This window comes from Thermobia domestica, chromosome 6 (genome assembly GCF_964235325.1).
Source record: "Thermobia domestica chromosome 6, izTheDome1.hap1.1, whole genome shotgun sequence".
Lineage (NCBI taxonomy): Eukaryota > Metazoa > Arthropoda > Insecta > Zygentoma > Lepismatidae > Thermobia > Thermobia domestica.
This window is the reverse complement of record NC_137459.1, coordinates 161,108,864-161,126,611: the sequence shown is the minus strand read 5'-3', so window position 1 is coordinate 161,126,611 and position 17,748 is coordinate 161,108,864. Positions and strand designations below refer to the sequence as shown.

The following is a 17,748-nucleotide window of genomic DNA, read 5'->3' as shown; positions in this document are numbered from 1 at the left end:
CTCTTGACCCAGATGTATATTCCGCTGCCGGTGGACTTGCTGTTCTTTCTTCATTGGAGTTTGGCAGCTGCTTGTACGACAGTTGCAGATACTTGAGAATCCCTTTGCAGTCAATGTCGGCGGTGATTTCATCATTGATGATGCTACAAACCGAAGTAGCATTGCTCGTCTGTGAAATGCATGGAATTTCTTTCCATACCTACGGTAATGGTAGTTTTAAAACTTGTGATGCTTGCAGTATTGTAAGTGCAACATCTACCAGGACATGACCTTGTCTAGCGCATCCAAGTGCCTTGCCATTTAGCATGTGTGTTACCAACTTACTTGCATATATCACATTCAACGTTTCCTGCAACCCTGTAGAGTCCATGAGGTGACCTATGCAACCAAGAATACTGATCTCCGTGTGCAAACTGCCTACCAAAAAAACAGTGTATTCCAACTTGCTACTTTCCGGTTCGTTGGCTATAAATGTTTCCGCCTTCCACCACAACGACTGGTTGAATGTAATAACCGGACTGGCACTGCATTTTTCTGCTTGATCACAGATGAACACAGAGGAGAGATTGCGTACTTCAATGACTTAAAACACAACATTCTCAGCATATAAAATGGTCTAGCTCACTTAGATTCTAAGACAACGAAACTATTTAGATATCACTGGAAAGAACAAATTCTACTCTGTAACTTTCATTACGGACGAGTTTGTGGTATTTTTAACGGTTTCATAGCTATGTGCCAATTACTATAAGTAACGAATCAAAGGTAACGCAAGTTTGGGTAAAACAGCCGCCATATTTCAATATGACTGCATCATTACAGGACTTTACCATCTTTCCCCACTTCTATGATCTATTAGTATCAATTGGACACAAGAATCTTATCATATCTTAAATCTGTGAGAAGATATACCTCCTGTTTTAAAGTAAAGCGTTCAGTTCCAATATCCAATATGGCGGCTCAAAATGGCGGGAAATACACGTCAGATTTTGCTACACTTTTGATATATTGTTTAGATTGCTTTCCTCTATCATAAAAACGAAACAGAGTTTCTGCTACAATTTGTTAAGGGCAAGGTACCTTTTTTTCATTATTTTGACTGACCTAAGTATCGAGCTGTATCCTTTGGTATTGCCATCTAGATATGTTCCATTACTTTCAAGGGACATTGTAGTAAATGTTCGTGATTAATCTTCCATGGATGATTCGTCACCTGCGTCATTGCTGCTGTTTTGACGGGAATTATTTTGCTGATAATTTCGACTACTACTATTTTGATTGTTAGTGTTTTGTTTATTACGTGAACGCTTTATGTCATTAATTTTGACATCATTACAGCCATCCATAATAGCGGAAATATATAACGTCCGCTTCGAAAGTTGTTGGAAGCCATTCAGCTGATCGTTTATTCCAGAATTCATTTTAATCGACATTTTGCAACTTTAACATAATGACTTGCTGTTTCTGAATGCGTGTTGTTGATTCAGGATTAGTAGCACACTTGGAAGAATCTATGTTCCTTGGAGTTAAAAACACAGAATGAAGCATTGACTAATCCTACTTCAAGAATTGTTCAAGCTATCTTCTTTTCATAAACAAACATGTTTTTTTCTTACTCATTCAAATCACTCAAAAATTGTGCACCCGTGGTAGAACTCTTATTAATTATCACACGGAAATAACATGGCAAAAGACTCCTATAATAGGCTGAACCTAAGTTTGTTGAGAAGTTTCAGATTCTGCCCTGAAAATTGGATCTTGTTTCGCATATACAAAAACCACGACACTTTTGTCACAACCTTGCTGCCTAGACTTCACATGTGATTCCCTTAATTATAGAAGGCTATTATATTTAAAATCATTCCTGACATAATCCTTAAATTGTTCATACGACCATTGCTGAAATTCAGACTTCCTTTCGTTCACCGAAAATTAGTTTACTTTAAAGGATGACAAAAAACTTGAGATCCAAGCTTGAATCGAACCAAAGCTATCTTGTTAACAGACAAAGTATTCCATGTCACGCCTTTCAAAAAATTATGCGCAAGGAAAAGGTGAAGGTGATTCAAGGTATCGGTGATTCTCCAGCACTCCTTAGCCTGAACTGAAGAGAAAAAATTAAAGAAAAAGTAACAGAATGGGGATCGGACTAGGTTCGTGAACGTAACAAAGACAGAAACAAATTATTGGGCCACGCTCCATGCTAAGTGATAGAGAAAAAAGAAAAATTACCGCTCGACCTTTTCAAAAAATATTTTTTTCATGAATGTTCATCCTACATCAGGGTACTTCAAAACCACAATTAATTACTTTTTACAACAGCCCATGGCGACGCAGCGGTTGCAGCCATTTTGCATTTTTTTCGATTTTAGGCTTTTACGTTGTTTTGAATATTTTGTCCTACCAAATTGAAAATTGCTGGACGCCTCCAACTCGTGCAGAGCTGAAACTTTGATCTCTTTAACATTTTTGCCTAAAACTACTTGAAGGGAGTGAAATCAGGGTCTAAAGTAGCAACATTTTTGGACATTGAAGACATGTTTGGGAAGAGGAAACAAATGACGTAGAGGTCTGGACTTGTGTGTGCATATAATCCGGGATCATAAGTTAATACACAAAAATTTACAGACCTGTAGTTCCTCCCAAAGGCCTGAAAAGTCGTAAAATTGGGGAATTACGTCAATTTAGCATGTTTCACTGTCCAATATCTAGAATGGGCCTGGATAAATAAATCTTAAATTTTTGGAAATAGTTAGTCCTTTAATATACCATAATGCACAACAAAGCGCGTTTTGTGTTTTTGAGCAGAAAGAGGTCAAAGTATTAAGTAATGACGTCATACTCTAGGAGGTGTTTTGTTCACAAATTCAACCGGAAATTCGCTGTTGTGAAGTAAAATAAAGTAGGATGAATGGTTAGTCCAGTCAAGGCTCTCAAGCTCGTTTTTCCCCTTCTTGTAACACAGTCTTACCACACCCACAGCAGCACTGATGATTAATGCCGCTACCAGCAGAAGGCGAGACAAGTCAAAATGCACACTTGACAAAAAGTCCGTAAGTACTCTTGCTGTTTGCTATATCAATAATATTCAATCCCGTTTATTCATGTTTTAACTGTCAACTCATGTAGGAGACTGTTGTCCTTTCGTATGATCTTCATTCTGCAGTCAGTGTTTACAGCGAGTAAGTCTGCACTGACTTGGGAATGTAGATCAAACAAAAGGACAACAGTCTCCTGCATAAGTTGACAGTTAAAACAAGAATAAACAGGATTGAATATCATTGATATAGCAAACAGCAAGAAAAATGAGTAATTACGGACTTTTTGTCAAGAGTGCATGTTGATTTGTCTCGCCTTCTGCTGATAGCGGCATTATTTGTCAGTGCTGCTGTGGGTGTGATAAGACAGTTTTACAACTAAAGGAAATAAACGAGCTTCAGCGCCTTGACTGGACTAACAATTCATCCTACTTTTATTTTACTTCACTACAAATTTCTCGTTGAATTTATGAACAAAACACCTCCTAGAGTATGTCATCATTCCCTAATACTTTGACCCTGCTCAAAAACACAAAACGCTCTTTGTTGTGTGTTATGATATATTAAAGGACTAACTATTCCCAAAATTTCAGATTTTCTTTAAATCCAAGCCCATTCGAGATACTGGACAGTAAAACATGCCAAATTGACGTAATTCCCCAATTTTACGATTTTAAGGGCCTTTGGGAGCAGCTACAGGTCTGTAATCTTTTGTGTATTAACTTATGATTCCGGATTATATGCACACACAAATTCAAACTTCTACGTCAGTTGTTTCCTCTTCCCAAACATGTCTTCAATGTCCAAAAATGTTACTACTTTAGGCCCTGATTTCACTCCCTTCAAGTGGTTTTAGGCAAAAATGTTAAGAGATCAAAGTTTTAGCTCTGCACGAGTTGGATACGTTCAGCAATTTTCAATTTGGTAGGACAAAATATTCAAAGCAATGTAAAAGCCTAAAATCGAAAAAATGGAAAATGGCTGCAGCCGCTGCGTCGAAATTGGCTGTTGCAAAAAATAATTAATTGTGGCTTTGAAGTACCCTGATATAGGATAAACATTCATGAAAAAATAGAATTTTTTGGTGATGGCCGAGCGGCACATGCTTGGTCGCTTAGAATGGATTGACTCAATTTTTCACACCGTGAAAAATTATAGACAATATTTAGGAAAAAGGTCCAAGCAAAATAATACCTTAGGAAGTGAAACGAAAATCATAAGGAGTGTACATAAAAATTAAAAAACAGCAATCTCCATCATAAAGATAAGCTTTGAAAAGGCTAAAGGAAAATGTAGAAGATAAGCATCTTCCCTATAAAGAGTATGGTAATAGCTAAAGAAAATAAAGAGGAGAATGTAGAATCTTTAGCTCATATCAAAACATAGTCAGTACGAAACTTGAGGATTGGCTTAGATGAGCAGTACTGAAAATGGAGACAATGTATAGTCTTAGATTTTTCAGCTGTGAAGAACAGAAATCTCAATACACATGGAATAATGTTTTTTTTTCACACAATTTTGTGAGAAAGAGAAACAGGTCAAGAGTAGGAAAAGTTTCTATGTCAGGCTCTGCGCGATTTTACCTTGAATATACTGCTGAACTATCCTGGCTTCTCGTTGTGTTCAGGATTCGTTGTCGGTCGATGACGCGCTAATTGCGCATTTGCTAAAAATCAAGTGAAATCACCCCAGAGCATCGGCACTATGCACAGGAAACACTGCTTTTACTCCAGCTCAGATAAACAGATTTCTTCGAATCTGACAGTTCCTAGCACTTCTGCCAAGAAGTGCTGTTCCCTGGGACAAGCTGACAATGTCTGTACCTCCCACGATGTCTTAACAGATTCTATTCGTCTGGTAGAACCGCCTAGTCCGGAAGAAGTGAATGTTATATAAAGGACCCGTCTAGGCACACTGGACAGCCGCTGTTGTCGAAAAATGAGGCAAAATGTATAATTTGCGGGAGGAGGTGGAGTTGAAGGGAGTCTGTTTGCTTTATTTCAGGTTATACAAGAATTTATGAGTGTTACAGTATGTTACATAAATGGAAAACAAAAGCATTAGTTAGCACTATTTATTTCAGTCGGTCACAACTATCATGTTAAGGAAGGAAGTTGTCTGCTTTGATATGCAGTACACTGAATAAAATAAGAAACACTAAGAGTAGATTAATAAAAACATATTATTATCAATTTATTATCTTATCAATTTTGTCAGTTTCAATCCATAACTGATAATAATCGGAAATTAACAACTGTCTATAAATAATACACACACAGATAATAAAGCAGAAATAAACGCTTTCCACATCACAGTCTGCCAGTTATTGACTATCGGCAATAATCAATCAATACATTAACGCTTGACGATGTTAATCAAGTATTCACGTATATTCACAATACTGCTTTTGTCACCGAATATGGTGCATTCCTAAGGTTGACTTAATTTTAGCACATGTGTTATTACCATTCCCTAATTAGAATTAAAGTTCCTTTGGCTACCAACATTCTTGACATCAGTGGTCCAGTGAGCGTTTCTTGTCAAAAGATTTGCAAGCATTTGAACAGATCGATATATTCAAGATCTTTTTGTTCTACTCTGATCAGCATGGGCTTGTTTCTACTGGATGTTCTGATGGTTTTCGACTTTTCGTTATTGATTTTTATTTCAAATTATTTCCCAGTTTCATCTATTTATCCATCATCTTCTGTTGTCCTTCTTTGGTTCTAGCTACAATAACCTCCTTAATAATCTGGCTTTCTATCTTGAAATCTCTAACTTCCAAATGCTTTCTTCATTAACCATTGAGTACTATAATGACATATTAAACCTTATATGACTCATTTTCCAATCTCCACTCAACTGATTTTCTTTAATTCAAGCGCAACTTCGCTCTTTGTCCTATGTACACCCAACCACAAAACTTTCTCTGCCCTAAGTGCTCTAATTCCATTACTTGGGTTCCAGGTAATTTGCAGTTGAGAACACCTAGACAGACACCATGTATTTATCTTAATATTGCTGTGTATGTAATGTATTATTTCACTATATACTGTATGTTTAGAGAAATAAAAATACTGACCACGCATGAAACAAAAAATGCTTGAAAGTAGCTGAAAATATCAAATCTAGAACAACTGCTGGAAACAAGTTAGTAAATGATTTCCTTCATTGAGATACCTTCTCCAATTCTCCTCATTCCAACATCCTTTTATTTCTGGAGGAGAGAAGATCTTGCTTCTCACACTGAGTGAAATTGAAACATTTGAAATAGTTAGAACTTGACCGGGATTTGAACACGGGTCCGCCGAATAGAAGTACAATGTGCTAACCACTTACCTACCGCGTCACTTCATCTTCCATCTAAACTATTAGCTAGTTAAAAGTATTTCATGTAAGACCATACACAAAATACTCGTACTAATACACGTATAAGAAGACGTTCCTTATGAGTGTCACAATGACTTACTCGAGGTATCCTTCTTTAACTCAAAAACAAGTGATATAGACCTTCGTCAATGAGGAAAATATCACGAAATGTTCTCCAAGATGAGGCTACCTCATCGTTTTTAACTGGTCCCGATTTACATTAGTGCAATTCTTCCTCACCGTAACTTCTAATTTCTAAAAAAGAAAAGCCGGCAGACATTGTTTTCGCATCTTTGAACTGCATCAACACGTGAAGAAATAGTGTCTAAAAAATCAGGTCTATAGAGGTTAAAAGGATTCAACGATTTATCCATCTATAAGGAGACGTTGCTTATGTGAGTGCCACAATAACTTACTCGAGATTTCTTTCTTTAAACCAAAAAAAAAAAACTATATAGACGTTCCTCAATGAGTAACATATCACGAAACGTTCTTTAAGTTAAGGCTACGTTATACTTTTCAGCGATGGTCCCGATTTACACTACAATTCTTTAGGTGTAGGCACGAGTCGAGCTAAAACTCGACTCGACTCGAAACTCGAAGCGAATTCGAGTCGAGTCAAAGGTAATTTCCTAGAATCGAGTTTCAAGTCGAGTCACTGTTCTGAGGTCGAGTTTCAGTCGAGTCGAGTTTGATGAATGACTCGCTCGTTTAGCTCGTTTTGAAATCATTACCTGATTAGACTGGAAAGCTAAAGCTATAATAAATGTAAGCAGTAATGTGGAATATTTTTAGCGTTGCTCATGGATTTTTATAACGAGACAGCCTCAAATCTCGTAACCACTAACATAAGTATATACTCTATTTCTTACCACCAAGGCTAAGACCTGCACGGTGGAAGATTTGAGCTGAAGCAGCCCAAACCAGGTAGTGATGTTAACGGACTCAGCTCGGTTCAACTGAGCGAACAGCTCGAGCCGACTCGGTTGAGATGAGGCATCTACTCAGCTCAGGTGAGCCATCGGCTCGAGCCAGCTTGGTTGGGGTAAGCCATCAGCTCGGTTTGTTTCGGCTCGAGCCTTCTTGAGTGGGTGGGCTACTGGCTTGGCTCGATAGGGAATGAGCTGTGATCCGCTCCGTTGGAGCCGTTGAGAACCCTAAACTCCGGTCAAGCAGTTTTGAACAAGTTTGATCAGCGCCCTCTAATTTGTAACGATTTTTGTTTTGAGTCGGGATGTTTGGTTCTCCGGAACTCAAATCCAGAACCTCGTGAACGATGTCCTTGCCTCCTAGACTTCACGACTACCGAGGTCAGCAGTCAATTACTGTTTAGTATTCTGATATATCTATCTTTCATGTTTATACATGGTGTTGTTATAATAATAATAATAATAATAATAATAATAATAATAATAATAATAATAATAATAATAATAATAATAATAATAATAATAATAATAAGTAGTAGTAGTAGTAGTAGCATTGATAATAATAATATTGTTTATGTAGGATACTTGACGAAAGTACTTGAAACTACACACAGCATTTGGCTCGATTTTCCTCGTTTCGACTCGACTTGAATCGAAACTCGAGTCAAATTCGAGTCGAGTTGGAGCAAACTTTTCGAGTCGAGTTCTCGAGTGGAGCTCAAAGATGTCTGTTTTGAGTCGAGTCGAGTCGAGTTTGAGTGAAAACTCGCTCGTGCCCATCCCTACAATTCTTTTTTACCTTCTAGTTTCCAAAGAAGAAAAGACGATATAAATTATTATCACATTCTTTAAATTATATCAACACGTGTAGAAATAGTGTGTGCTATCATTATCTAACATAACTACTAGTTTATTTTCCTGTCTTTGACTGAGGAATTGATGGCAAAGTGTGAGAGCAGAGATCTGCCATTACAGTGACCCGGGTTTGAATCCCTGTGTGGCATTTATTATTTTTCTTTATTGGAAATTATTGTTTACATAATTGATACTTTAATTTTGTCATTCCTTTATTATTATTATTATTATTATTATTATTATTATTATTATTATTATTATTATTATTATTATTATTATTATTATTATTATTATTGTGAAGTCGAGATTTGGCTACATATTTTATATTTTATGAAATTTCTGATTCGATTTCACGTGTTTTTGTTGAATAATCAACATACTCCATTGAAGGGGACTTGACGAAGGGAAATATCATTCTGTTGCTTTTTATTTGTTTACTTGCATGCTACACCAAGCCTGGATACTACATTTCACCTTTCTATATCTACGGGAAGTACCCTAAAGGTTTTGATGATCATAAGAGAATAAGTGAATAAGTGATGAGATCAATGAACTTTGCGTATTAACAACATTTAAAGTATCAGGTTGTCGGAAAAGGCATGACGTATTTCAGTAAAATATGACAAATGATGATTTGTGGATATACTGGCGTTATTCGGATCATGCAATAGTTATGTTATGAATAGCTAAGATGTTGAGCGTTTTGTGTATTAATATTGCTCTTTGTTTGGTTTGGTTTTACAGATTTGAAAAATGAAATGAAATGAAATCTTTGAGTTTTACGTCCCACGGTTTTGCCGGTGAGGCTAAAGGAGACGGTGATGATGAGGAATGAATGAAAATGGTGGAATGAAGAAAGTGGGAGGAAACGGTAGAACCCCGAGAAAACCCACGCACACGGTGTTTGTCCACCACAAAGTTCACTTGGCGGGGGCTGGGGTCGAACCCGGGACCCCGAGCACCAGAGGTGAACGCTCTACCACTGAGCCACCGCGGCCCTTTTTACAGACTTGAGAACATATAGAAGATGGAAGACCAAAAATTGCATATTTTCTATATTTTATTGTTTTACTTCAGGCAAGGAAGGAACGCGCGAATAGTGTTTGTGCTTTTTACTGTTATAAATGTTTCTGTGGCTTTGTCCCTGTTCTTGAAGAGTTACTGGCCAAAGTGTGAAACTGATTAAAGGGACATTCCATGTCTGTTCAACAAGTCATCAAACTTCACCATTTCAGATTTTGTAAAAAAAATATGCACAGCTTTATTAGAGTTGAACGTCAAAAAATCCCAAACATTACCTCTCTCCTCCCGAAAGTGTCACCATACAGCTGTTCAAAAATGTCAAAAAAGACATTTTTCAGTTACAGTGATTATTAAAAATTGTCATAAAAGGGTTAATATGTGCACTAGAGACGTGGAACGAACACCATTAGAAAGCTTAAACATTGCTCTACAAGTTGTATTATATTGACAAAACCCGTAAAATAAAAAGTAACAATTGAAAAATTCAAATAAATAATGAATTTTGAATTTCGCATAGAAACCCCATGCCGTAAACGTCGCCAACACCTAGTAGCCCACTTGCCGGTAAATGTCGATCGTCGCTATAGCAACGCGTCGAAGGACTGCCGCTAGTTTGCCACTGGCGGCAGAGTTTCCTCGAGTCGAAAGAGATAACTAGAGTCGGGGTATTGAAGTTACCACTGCATAGCAGCGATGGCTTCATTTTGGTCCGCGCTTCTTCGAATAGTCGCGGAGAATCGCGAAGGGACCAACACGAACTATCGCCAGTCATGTGCATGCGGTTCTTATTATATATTATTTTTTCTGACGAGTTGTTCCTAAAGTGAGCTACGGGGGTCATGAATTTAGATGACAACTGTAGCTGATCATTTGAAAGTGAATATGGGAGAACAATGAAATAAAGTAAATAGGCGCGTATCATTTTGTTATAAAATTACATGGTGAACGGACTTTATCTGATCTCAAACGGTTATCGTCGAATATACATGGTTACAGGAGCACTCTGATTAGCCAAATTAGAAATATCTCAATGAGTTATGCCTCTACAAACGACTTTTTCGCCGTTGCCTCCTTGGCCAAGTCGGAAGAGCACGCGCCTAGTAATCCAAAGGTTGGTGGTTCGCGCTCACCCTGACACTTTTTAATTTTTTTAGTGTTTTTCAGACTCTCCTTAATGTAAACAAATTACGCATATAAACGATTTAACATATTTTGGGGGAATAATTTTGTGGTTCGTTGGCGCTTTGTCGCATTTCTGGAACTGGTGGGCCGCTGGTGGTATAATTTTTAAAACGGAAGAGGGGCCATCGCGGATCGTCGCTGCGGGGCCACCAATATTTGGCGAGATGTCACTAGTTGCCCATCGGAGGTCTACCGACGCTTACAGCATGAAGTATGGATGAACGTGAATCCGAACCACATGAGCTCCCGCCGGGAATCGAAACCGGCTGTATTTCTTCTTTTTCAACTTGTTTCTCAACTAATATCGATCGTTTTCGATAATTTTACAAACTAACCCATTATCTATTTACCATATGTAGAAAGTGCACCACTCCCCGTAGAGGAGTGTTAAATGTTAAATGTTTAATGTTAAAAATGCAATGAGACGTTCTGTTCATTTTTAATAAAGAGTTAATATACTGAATTTCAGCTCCGTAAGTTTATCGGCTTCTGAGATACTCAATTTTTTCGCAAATATTCAGATCCCTACTATCCCTTAGGATATTATTATAATGAACGCAATATGATAACATCACAGTTTGGATTAAGGCCTAATTATATACCTAAAGCCATTTTATTTGACTGCAATTTGGCCGTGATGATTAGGCACACATAATTACATTTAATTTTTTATATAATAATTTATATATTACAGTGACTCAAAAATGTATTGTTTCCAGTAGTTAGCTCCTCTAAAACTCACAGGCTGTATCTCGAAAGCCAAGTAGTAGTATACTTCCTATTGCTATTATTACAATTACAAATATCAATATCCAAAAATGCCGTAAGTTCCTTTTTCCCTTTCTCCCTTTTTTAACTTCGAGGTAGTCAACTCAGGTAAGTAAACAGAAACAAATGAAAAGGGAAATGGAGGTCTTGAAAGTAAAACGTAGACAAATTCAGCAGTGTTCAGAAGCATACTTTTAAATAACGCTCGACCCTACTCATAGGGGCTAAATACGTGGTTCTGGTAAGTTGGAATTATCCGTTTCTCGCCACGTAGCTGAAATATAGCAAAAATGAAGTGTCTGTTACTGGCGGTCTTCCTGGCCGAAAGAACTAGCGCAATGGGCTAGTAATTATCATTGCTTCTTGTGTCGGTTCAAACCCGAGCAAAGGAAAGTACTTCTTTAAAGTACTTTTTTTTAAAATTCAAAACGTTTTTTCATTAAAATAAGATGAAAATAATACTCAAAAAATGATTACGTAACGTGTTCAGTTTTGCTATACGAATCCACAGTATAAGTAGTAGTAGTAGTAGGAGGAGGAGGAGGAGGGGAGCGGGTTAGAAGACCCGCAGGGCTTGTTTTCTTCGACATTGACTGCCATGATATAAGTTTAAGCTCAACTGCTTCTTTAATTTTCTTCTTCTTCTTCAATTCCAACAAAGTGACGATGTTCTTTTATTACTACTATAATAGACAATACATACAACAAAAGGTTTGGACAATTGCAAGCTGCAACCAATCAGAAACGTCTTTTTAGTTTCTATGGCTAGTGTCAAGGATGAAAAAATATGCAGTTTAAAGGATGCTGTCTACAATGCAGTGAGGAGAGTGGATCGGTGGGTCAGAGTGGGTCACGGTGGGTGGTGGTTCGCAGTAAGTTACGCTGGATGATGCGTCGCAGTGGGTCACATGCTGTTGACCCACGACCCACTGACCCACTCAGAAAACTCAATCCATTTGACCCACCGACCCACTGACCCACTGCAACTCTGGATTTGACACCACATAGAAAATGGAAGATCAAAAATTGCATGTTCACCATATTTTATTGTTTTACTTCGGGCAAGGAAAGAACGCGCGAATAGTGTTAGTAATTTTTACTATCCATGTTTCTGTGTTTTGTCCCTGTTCTTAAAGAGTTAGTGGAAAAACTGCAAAAGTGAGTAAAACGCGTAAAAATAGGAAACAAGGTACTGAGAAAGGTTCGTTAAATTAGTTAACTTTAAAAAAATTATCCAGCACCCTGAAACACCAGATTCCAATCAATATAAGTATCTGTCCAATGCCCTGCCGTGAAAAATCAGGGCCCTAGGCGAGAGCATATGGCAGCGCCTCCGTACATATGGGTTGTAAATATAAAGTTGACTTCTCTGGACTATTCTTTCTGCATAATACCGGGTACTTTACTATTTTATCATGAATGAAATCAGAAAGTTTCAGCATTATTACACTGGAATCGTAAAAGTGTGTAATACTGAATTCAATGCAGCTCAATTTTTTTCGTCTCCCAGAACAGTGATGTCTTAGAGTAGTGGCTTAAGCGTTAGTTTCATAATGTTGGGGACGCGAGTTCGATTCCGGCTATGACAATTCAGGAGATTTTTATAATCTACAAAACTGATACTTCTGATGTATTCTAACATGAAAAATATTCAATTTCTCTGGGTCTAAGAGTTAAGACAACTTTCTTCACAGGTGAAATGCCAACAACACAAACTTACGTCATCCGTATCAACCTTCGTTCCTAATTGTCTGACAAGTAACGTGTTTGGACAAGAATTGATGAACACATAATGGCTAAACACGTCCTTACTGCTGTAGTATGGGCCAAAAATGAGTTCCAAAGAATTGTTCCTAGCTGTGCAGAAATGGCAAGTATTGATCGAACTTACAATAGGGATCGCTAGTCGCGAGAATTATCCTATTTAAGATGTCACCTCACCTTTCTACCTAGAAGAAGGGCGAAACAAATTGCATTACTGGTATCAGCTAACAAATATTTATATTCCATTTCTTGTTGTCATAAAATGATAATTCTATATGTAAATCCATAAACGTAATAATATTATTGCGTTTATGTGTAAACCTAAGAAACATTTGACATACTGTATATCTTTTCTGTTCCTATGAATACCTTCGACTATGTTACATTTTCTTTCCATTGTGGTAATAATAATAATAATAATAATAATAATAATAATAATAATAATAATAATAATAATAATAATAATAATAATAATAAAGGAATAACATAATTAGAATACCAATTACATAAACACTATCTTCCCATTCAGAAAAATTAATAATTACCACGACTTGCTTGGAACCCAAGTAGCTGCAATGGGAGTTTCCTGCTTTCACAACATTTTTTTAAACAAATCACTTCAACCGGAGTATTGTTCGCCACTGGCACTTTATGTCCTTTCGACATATTCCAAACACTACACTAACACGAACACAGAAATACTGAAGACAGTTATAATTCCGACCTTGCCCTTCAGAGGAATTCGAACCCCTAGTGGATTGCGCCTCATAATCGGAAGCTGAGTGCCCGAGATCACTTTTCTAGTGCCACCGGCTCAATTTGCGACAAATTCCTCATATGAATATAAGAAAATAAACTAGTAGTTATGGAACATAAACATAGAGCTGCCTATTTATACACGTGTTGATATAATTCAAAGAATGTGAAAATAATTTCTGTCGTTTTTTCTTCTTTGGAAATTAGAAGTTATGGTAAAGACGAAATGTAATGTAAATCGGGACCATCCCTGCAACTGATGACAAGCGCCGTAACTTAGATTCTTTTCTGGGGGAAGAGCAAGCATTAATAAGCTTATTTGGGCCCCATAGAAAAAGTTGTTTTTTCAAATTCTTGGGCCCCCTTTCCAACTTTCTCTTAATCTTTATGATCTTCACGGAGCCTGTGGGCTCTCCCGCACGGCAAGATCTGCGGTTCCGTTAATTACTCCCTGGGCCCATTCCATACATGACAAAAGTATTAAGGGGACAATATTGATAAGTCTCAAAGCCATACGAATAAATATTATTTCTAGAGCCCCTAATAGTAGACATTTTTTACTGAAATGGGTCCACGACTCATTTTTGTTCTATTTACCTTTTCTGTGCTGTTTTGTTTATGTGATGTAGCGACCCTATTTGATGCTTCATTTCTAATTTCATGTTCGCATCGTACATGGAGTAAGAAAATTTTGTCTCAAATGGCCCCCATCAAACGGCGGGGAGCTTCTCTGAGGCCGAAGTTGCCCCCACAAGTTATGTCTCTGCCGATAACGTAGCCTCAACTTGAAGAACGTTTCGTGATATTTTCCTCATTGAGGAACGTCTATATAACTTGTTTTTGAGTTAACCAAGGAAATCTCGAGTAAGTCATTAAGACACTCATATAAGTTGCTTATATTTTCTTATTTATACAGTATTTTTTATTTATATTTTGTTTATATTTGTTTGTTTTTGTTATATTTGAGTATCTTGTTTCTATTTTTCATGAAACGATTTTAACTAGGTATTAGTTTGGGTGGGAGGTTAAGTGGCGCGGTATATGAGTGGTTAGCGCATTGAACTTCTATCAGTAGCCCCGGGTTCGAATGCCGGCCAGGCTGAAATTTTTTCAAGTGTTCCTGTTTCAATTTCAATTTGAATACGTACTCAGTGTGACAAACAAGATCTTTTCTTCCCTAGAAAGAAAAAGATGTTGGAATAAGGAGAATTGGAGAAGGTCTGTCAATGGAGACAGTGATTTACAGACTTATTTCCAGCAGTTGTTCTAGATTTGATATTTTCGTCTACATTCAAGCATTTTCTGATTCATGTGTGATCATTACCGTATATAATGAAATAATACATTACATACACAACAACATTGAGATTAACATATGATGTTCATTGGACAACACGCTCTGAACCAGAGAGATTGATCTCAGAATGGAGAAATGTTTCGTGCGTCATCTACTCACAATTTTACCTGCATACAGACTTGACTCAGTGCTACCAACTGCTGTCAGTGCTGAGAAAAGTTACGTGTAAGTTGGGTTGCATCTGTCCAGACGTTCTCACAACTACAAATTACCTGGACCGTAAGTAATGGAATTAGAGCACTCAGGGGAGATACTTTTGTGGTGGGTGTACAAGTTGCAAGTGAGTAGGCGATCTTTCTAGTTGACTCCGATTTCTTTAAATATTTTCAGAAATTTGATCCAATTGACCCGGTTGATTGCTCTTTGCCAGTCGATGAAGCTAAACAAACATCTGTACCCTTACGTCAAGAACTCGTTCTGATATAATTCTCATCAGCCCAACAGCATCTTTGGTGCCTTTTTATTTCCAGAATACAAATTGATCTTTCCCCAATATCTCTTCTGTCTTACTTTCCAGCCACCTATTAAGTATGCACGCAATAGTCTTTCCACTGTGAAAAATAAAACAAATGTTTTGCGATCATGCATATCTTTGTCTGCTTTTCTAAGGTAATACAAACATTGTAATATCATTAGAAAAATTGGCCTTTCTTCATTCTGGTAGGTGTGGTTAATAAGTCAGTACTTGCATTGCATTGTCTCATAATTACTTGAGCAAATCCGCAGGTAAGTCTTCGTCTCCAATGGTTTTCCTCTTGCACATGTCTTTGTATACTGCTTCACTTTTCAATATATGGTTCTTTTCTCTTCTTCATCTACTTCTTCCTCTGCTTCAATCATATCTTTTGGGCGGTTCTTCTGGTTTATATATTCCTCCCAGATCCTAAGGATTTGTTGAAGTCAGTAACTTCGTTACCTTGTTGATCTTTGATTCCAAACTGGTTATATTTTTCAGCTTTACCTCTTAACTTCTGTGTTTTCTAAGACATTAGCTCATATTTTTCGCACCGTTGAAGTACCATTGTTTCTTATGCAAATTTTTGTCATACACAAATATCACTGGCTCTTCCAGTTTCTCTTCTCAATTCATTATTCAGTGCTCTGTATTCTCTGATGTCTGTATTTCTCGCCCTTTTTTTCTTCCATCTTTTAAAACAATGTATCAGCTACCTACGCTTTTCTATATACTCTTTTCATCTTGCAAATATTTTTGAGCTTATCTATAATAACGTGCTTAATATTTTCCACCTTTTCCTACGCTGCCTACCATATTGTCCACTGCACAACATTTTTCGTCTATCTCTTCTTTTAGACCATTGTCAATAGATCTTAGTCGTTCTAAATTTCATTTTCGATATCTCCTCCAGTTTATCTTGATTGACTTTAACCAGGTTTTCACTTCCGCCACTTGAATATTGTGCTCCGAATCTATGCCCGCTTCTGCTAATATCTTCATGTGCTATACACTATTCCTGAACCTTTGTTTGACTAGAATGTAATCGATTTGGTAGCGTTTCTTGTGTCCTAGACTTTTCTGTGTGTATAGTTGGTTTTCCTTTTCTTATACCATATGTTCATCATTACCATATCATTTTACCTACAGAAGTTGGTAAGCATCTGGCCCGTTTCTTGTACCTAATCCAAATGATCCCAGCCCCTCACTCTTAGCTCTGTCTCTCAACAGACCGTAGATGTCTCCCACATATTATGACGTTGACCGTGCCACTTTCCTCCTGATACAATATATAATTAATCTCATCATTATCATCATCGTTGTTTTGCTGGCATATGCACTTGTATTATCACAATATCTACTGGATTTGCACTTAGCTTTACAAACATCAAGCGGTCACTACAGCATTACAGTTTCGTTACGGTTATTGCTATTGTGTTCCTCATTAGTATTGGAACATCATTCTCGATGTTAACACCCAAATAGAATAATGTATACTTTCGCGGCATTATTTCTCCTTATTTTTGACCATCGCACTTCACTCAAACCCACTATGTTTACTTTATATTTTTCCATTTTCCCTTTAAACGTTTCAAATTTAACCACACGTCCTAAAGTTCATACCTTCTAGTATCCTATGATGGAATGAAAGATTATATTATATTATTCCTTTGATAATTCTCCCCGTTGTAGTCCGCACTCGAACATTCGAACGGGGGATTATTTTACCATCGGAATATTGTACTTCAGGAAGAACTATCATTGTGTTTATTCTCCTCTTTCGTCGCTCCTGGAGAAAATAATGTAGTAATGTTTCCTTTTCCTTTCCATATCTCCGTGTCGTTGACCACCTTGTGACTCATCTGCCTTTTTAGAACTATTTCTAATCTTAAGGACAAGAAGGTGCCTTTACCTCTCTAACGGCTCATTCGTCCTCCGAGGACGCTGTTGGCACCTGGTAGAGGCTGACTCCTTATCTAGAGAGTTACTCAGTCTCCACCTACTTTGGCCGCCCAAAGCATTGTCTGCTTTCTTCCACGATGAGGTTTAGTTGAGATTCCTCCTTCGTTTAGGGTGAGATTCAAAGGCATTGCTCAGACCTCTCCAATACTTTTAGAATGCGAAGAAATTGTCTTATTTATACCAGCATACATGGAAAGAGCCGATAGATAGAATACTTACTACTACTACTACTACACTAATAATAATAATAATAATAATAATAATAATAATAATAATAATAATAATAATAAT

The 17,748-nt window shown here is 37.2% G+C and overlaps 1 protein-coding gene across 1 annotated transcript in view; it reads right to left on the bottom strand.

Annotated features, from left to right (window-relative positions):
* LOC145688294 (uncharacterized) overlaps positions 1–17,748 on the bottom strand; it is a gene marked incomplete in the record, with an annotated part of 187,839 nt that overhangs the window by 66,096 nt on the left and 103,995 nt on the right.